This window comes from Garra rufa, chromosome 7 (assembly GCF_049309525.1).
Source record: "Garra rufa chromosome 7, GarRuf1.0, whole genome shotgun sequence".
NCBI classification, from domain to species: domain Eukaryota; kingdom Metazoa; phylum Chordata; class Actinopteri; order Cypriniformes; family Cyprinidae; genus Garra; species Garra rufa.
In genome coordinates, this window is record NC_133367.1 from 26,443,881 (window position 1) to 26,450,765 (window position 6,885).

Here is a 6,885-nt window from a genome sequence, read left to right on the forward strand (position 1 = left end):
AATGGTTCAAATTTTCTTCCTTTTCCCTTACATATACAAAAATTATATTGTGGAAGCATAACCAGAAAAAAAGTTCTCCGTGAAATGTAACAACAAATGTATTCATTTGTTTTAAAGACTTTTCAAAACTTCTATTTCTGATAAAAATAAATTACATTTTGGTATGCATTTAGCAAATTTCTGTTTATGAATATAATATTTGCCTTGCAAAATGTAAAAGTTAACAACATACTCAATCATTTTACTTTTATGAGAATAAGTACAGATAACATCTTTTAAAGAAAGCATATAATTAACATTTCTTTGCAGAAATAGAAAGGTGCTAACATCAGACCAAAAACTAAGAGACAATTCACAATGATAAAACAAATGACACAAGTCTTCCTCATGTGTGTTACAGAAACTGCAGGTATTATCAATGTCCATGAATTTAGAAAGAGCTACTTTACATGGATAAATTTCGTGAAGTATTTTGAAATGCACCGCTTTAAGGCTACCGATGGGGAGGGGAGTCACACGGTAACGCATTGACGTGGGCGTGGTGTCTGACGTCACACATGGATGTGGGCGGGGTTGGATGTCCACCGCAGGCTGCAGCGAGCCCTACTTGGGAGGGGCAGCACCAAGCATGCATTTGAAACTCTAACTGCACGCAATTGGATAGCGCCACGACCAATCACAACAATACACGCTTAGCTACCAGCAGAGCTAAATGATGTTTCATTAACAAAGTTCGGGAGAAGCGCGTCAGATGCTTAGCGTAAACGTAGGTTTAAATACAGCTGACTCACCTCAATTCACTCGATGGTTTATCAGTAAACCTCCACCACCCCATCTCATCACTCCGAGTTCTCACTACTCCTATTGGGGGGTAACGTACTCTGGGTTCGGGCCACTCCCGAGCTCGGAGCCCTTCACCGGACAGCACGCCAAACATGCACTACTATTCTCCGGCTAATTATATGTAAGCGTGAACTGATAGATTAAACTCTTGCCGTATCCAGTCGGCAAAACAGCAAAAACATCCTTCTTGCAAAGGAACGATTCGAGTTTTCGGTTTTCTGTTCATCTTTTATATGGAAAGCCAAGTCTAACTCGTTCATTGTAGCGGCCAAAGCCGTTTCAAACAACTTGTTGTTCATCTGTAGCGACAGCGATCTTTCAAAGTTTACTACATGATTCGGATGTTGCAGCGCTGTCGTCATCAGCTTAGCTCGCCTCTGGCCCGCCTACATCAGATACACCGATTTGATTGGTTCCCACAACTGCTTACGTAATGCAGTAACCTGCATCATTGCTCGATGCCAGAGTGTCTTGCAGAGACAATTCAATTTGTGCTCTCGCGAGACCTCTGGATTTCCAGGGTAGGGTTCAAGTGCTTTAGGCTCTTTAAAGTAAAAGGGCATTTTTGCCAGTTATAATGCCAGTGGTCTGATCTCCCTGAAACTTGGCATCAACCGTCGCATGTGCTCAACAGGTTTTTTTAAAGTGCCCTTCGGAATGAAGGATTAGTAAGGACTTAGTAAATGGAATAAACAGCGTCTGTCTTCTTTTCTTTATAATCGTCCATTTAGAAAAGCAAGCACGTGCAAGAAGTTTTGGCGTACTTCTTCTTTGGACTTAATGGCGATTGGCAGACCAACTTTGGTGCAAAAGCTCGGCGTTTCGCAGCGTTCCGAATTTTAAGTTGTTCTGGTGAACTCTGACCTTCAACTTGCATTATGTGGGCATGCGCACATCAATCTAACGTTATTTTTATCACACTGTACAACAATAATATTGTTTTTGTATTATAGTAAGGGCTAAGTTTAGGGTTGGGTAGGTGTAGACATTAAAAAAACACAATTTAATAGGTAGAAAAAATAATTTCATTATTAGTTTCTGGTCGGAGCTGTATACCGTCAGTGGCCGCCACGCGCATGCGCAGAACAGATTGTGCAGGTGTGTTAATCGAAGCATAAGGAGAGTCGAAAACATGGCTGTCTTGTGTCAGGTAAAATCGTAAAGCAGTAATAAAATTGTTAATGGTTAATGTATTGACAGTATCAAGGTTGATAGATCGCGGTCGTTGTATATCGCGCAGCTTAACGTTACCTGTGTGTGTGAGGCAATCTCGTGGAGAAATCAACACATATGAACACTTCTGCACACAAAATATATTTATAACATATAGCCTAGTTAAGCAAAATAACATGACCAAGTGAGTGTAGTTTTTTCTTCTGATTCTGATTTTTTTTATTTTAAACACAAAGCTCATAACATTATTTATACTGTTGCAATTTTGCATTGTAGAAATGCATTCATTGTGAGAAGGGCCTGGCTGCAGACATGCACTTGCATTTTCAGACGTGCACTCTCGGGCTGTATCCGAAATCGCCCCCTATGTCCTCAAAAAGGGCACTATTTGAGGGGACAGCCATTTTAAGTGGTGTTCGAAACCATAGTGGACGTTCTCGATTGCACTCATTTAATCCCACGATGCCAAAATAAAAATAAAACAAATCTTAATTCTTAAAATCGTTTAAATGTAATTTTCGCCCTCGCAGCTTATTATCAAATGTAAGTAAACTTTTTAAACTTTTAAATTAGCATTAATTTACATTTTATTAAATATAGCATTGTTAATTATGCCAAAAATAATGCATTTAAAGTTTTACTTGCATTTGACATAATATGATGTCATACATCCCCCAAGCTGTTAAATGTAACGTTCACACACATTAGACGATATTATTTTTACTGTCTTTCATTTTATAAATAAATATGCAATTACAATTCCCAACCGCTAGATGGCAATAGACGTTATGCGCAACATTCTGCCGGGTTCTACAAAACAGCCTTAACTACTTCCGGCCGTCCGCTACTGGTACAGCGAAGATAGGGACCAGAGCCATATAAAAAGAGAGTTGCGACACTCCCATAGGCTTCCATAGGAACTGAGGAATGCGGAAGTAAAGCGTGTCATGGAGCGGTCAATAGTTCCAAACAACCAATAGCTCCTCCATTGAAGCCCATTCATTTCAGCGCTTCTCAAGCACAGTCGCAAGTATATTGAAGAAATTACTGCATTTCTTTACATTTTAACGCATCAGCTGACCTCTCGAAAAACTGGCCAATAGTGGTGTTTTATGAAGCGTGTTATAGTTAATGTTTATCGTTAAAAAATAAACAGTTAAACTGTAAATGCAGCTGGATAACGTGAGAAACACCGTAATAGCGACCATAACCAGATACTAGTTGTCATATTTTTATGTTTTTAGTCTTTCTGCAATCTTTCTCTCACTGTAGGAGGTTGAATGAGTTTCAGTAAAGACTGCATTCAAGAAACACGATAAAAATGTATGCCGAATGCAATTCGTTGCCTTGTGTTTTTTAAACATTATTTTCATCTTTTCTATTATGTTAAATGCCATTTTTGCTTGCCTTTTATAATATTCACTTATGTTGTATATTTGAATATCATAAAACAAGAGTAAATTACTTTTTTTTTATTTAACATTAAATCGTTAAATCGAAACATACTGTATAAAAAAGTGTTTGATCATGTCCAAATACACATGCAGATGTATTTAACCTTAAATATTACACTAACTGTAATCTAAATACTATATTAGAAAATGTTATCTTTTAAATGGTCAGGATCATTATTGCACATATTAAGTACAAAAAAAAACTCAAAATATTTACTAAATAGAACTTAACTATATATATTACAGTTATTTAATTGAATAAAAGTTACACTTAAGGTGTTTGGTCACATTTGACTGCCAAAGAGTATGAGAACATATTAATTATGTCTCTTTATCACTCCCCAGAATAAAATGCGATTGTAAAGCGTATTCAGAGAAGTTATCAATACACAATCAATGCACATTATGTGTTAATAATTACTCGAAATTGCTGCAAATATAGTAAAACTGCTGTCTATCCTATTTAACCCCATTCAAACACATTGACAGCGCGGAGCTGTTTGGAACTATTGAGAGCTCCATGAACCACGTGACCGTGCGGCGGCGAGATCAAAGCGTGTCGCAACTCTCTTTTTATATGGCTCTGATAGGGACGTTCTAAAACACTTAACGTGAAAAACGCTTAACGTGGCTTAAAAAACGACCAGGAAACCCCAAATTTATGTCAAACCTTACTTCTAACAAACACTAACTACTGTCAAAAGAACGAGCCCTTATTCCACAGATAAAGTGAATAATATCACGTTAAGCGTTTTCTCCCCCATAGAAGCCCATAAGGAGACAGCTTAACGTGGTTTAACGTACCTCAACAGCGATCAGGGAAGACCAAATTTATGTCAAAATGTTACATTTAATAAACACTTGCTGCTGTCAAAAGAATGAGCTATTATTCCGCATATAAAGTGAATATATCACGTTAAGCGTCCCCCATAGATAAGGAAATAACGTGGCTTAACGTATATAACATTAGAAATTTCTGGAGAAAATGTGATGGTACGCAAAGTTGCTCCAAATTCATGACTTCTTTATAATAAGTCAAATTTGACAGAAGGTACGCTAAACCAGCCTGAGTCCATGCACTATGGGGAACGCGTAGCTTGATATTATTCTCTTTATGCTGCTCGTTCTTACAAAATGGCTGCTGTTAAAAGAATGAGCTCTTATTCAGCGTATAATGTTACGCGTTATTCCCCATATATAAAAAAAAAACACGTTCTGCTGTCAAAAGAACGAGCAGCATAAAGAGAATAATATCAAGTTACGCGTTCCCCATAGAAGTCCATTATAAGGACTCAGCTTAGCCTGGTTTAGCGTACTTTAACCACGTCTTCTGTCAAATTTTACTTATAATAAAGAAGTCATGAATTTGGACCAACTTTGCGTGCCATCACATTTTCTCCAGATATTTGTAATGTTTTACGGTAGAGAAAAAAATAAAATATTCATTCTATTCTATTGGGACAATCGACCACACAAAAACGGAGCTGCGGTGATTTATTTTTAAACTCTGCTGCCAAGCAGGGTGAGAGGGACATCACTGCATCGAATTGTTTTTGTTATTTCTAGGAAGGGGAATTAACGCTTAACGTGATATTATTCACTGTATATGCTGAATGAGATCTCATTCTTTTGACAGCAGCAAGTGTTAATTATATGTAACATTTGACATATTTTTTTTTTCCCCCAGTCGTTGTTAAGATACGTTAACGTTAAGCTTTTTTTGTAATGGAATAGGGGAGCGATTACTTTATATGCTGAATAAGAGCTTGTTCTTTTGACAGCAGCAAGTGTTTATTATATGTAACATTTGACATAAATTTGGTCTTCCCTGATCGCTATTGAGGTAAACCCACGTTAAGCTGTTTCCTTATAATGGGCTTCAATGGGGGAGAAAACGCTTAACGTGATATTATTCACTTTATCTGTGGAATAAGGGCTCGTTCTTTTGACAGTAGTTAGTGTTTGTTAGAAGTAAGGTTTGACATAAATTTGGGGTTTCCTGGTCGTTTTTTAAGCCACGTTAAGCGTTTTTCACGTTAAGTGTTTTAGAACGTCCCTATCTTCGCTGTACCAGTAGCGGACGGCCGGAAGTAGTTAAGGCTGTTTTGTAGAACCCGGCAGAATGTTGCGCATAACGTCTATTGTAGTTCTACCGAGACATGACTACTGGCAACGCGAGACTTGAAAGTCAATAGAGATCACTGCTGCAAGATCTCGCGATAATCATTTCCACTGTTTTGAATTTTGTTTTTTCACGAGAAAGCAGTGCACCACGTTTACCTTTCAGAGAGCAACGGGCAAACAACAGAGGATAAAGGATATTCCTACTTGGTCTTGTAAGTATCTGTGTTTTTTTTTTTATTTTGATGTTTTCATTGTTTATTTTATTTGTTATCATGTGTCAACCAAGGAACCCGTGACATTTTAGTGAAGGGATCAGATCGTAGTTATTAGTGATCCGTGAGCAGGCCTCACGGTTTGGCATGTATGTGATCAGAGAATTAATTGCAAAATTGATTAGAGAATAGACGTAAAAGTTTATCATTTGTATGTGTTTACAAACTCAAGCGCAAGAAAAGGCAAAAGTGAACACACTCAGGACACACTTGGACAAACTGAAGAGGAGTTTCAACATCTGGAAAAGCAGCTGGAAATTGAGGAGATCCGGGCAGCAATGGTTAAAAAAATAAAATAAAATAAAAAAACTCTCCAATTTCCTCACTAATGCTCTCATCTTTGACAAAGTCAATCATTTCTTTTAACTATTATATTGAATTTATGTCTGAGCTAATTGAATAGAATATCTTTGTTATTGTACAAGCACAATAAGATTTGTTTAACCCTTAAGCTCTCCTTAAGTAGGTTTTATCTTTACTTTCTTTGGGGTCAGATTGACCCCAAGGATTGAAAGTGTGATTCCATAATGAATTATACATTTTTAATATTATAAACTATATATCATTTTTTTCGTTTACTTCTCAACTTTACAGTTCTGCTGTGTTTTCATGGATATTTTGTACTTTTTTACCCATTTACTGCACAATTACTCAACTACGCCAACAAGTGGCTTATAAAAAATTAATTTTTAATAAAAAAATCACCTTAATGATGATCTAAATTTAATCTCAATTGTTTTTGGACATTGCTCTATGTGTTAGGGATACAGTACTGCCATCTACAGGTTAGTGGAAAAACTTTTGTAGATATAGTTAAAGAAAGAAAGTGCAATGACCACATACATCCAGCAGAGGCCCTTAGGGACTAATTTCATTTTCACTTTATTTTTCTTCACGCTTCAACTTCTCCTCACAACTTTATGATATATATTTTGTAAATATATATATTTGAACATTTTAAAATAAATAAAAAATGTGTTTTTTTGTAAAAGCGTAGAATTTTAGTTTTTTAGAATTGC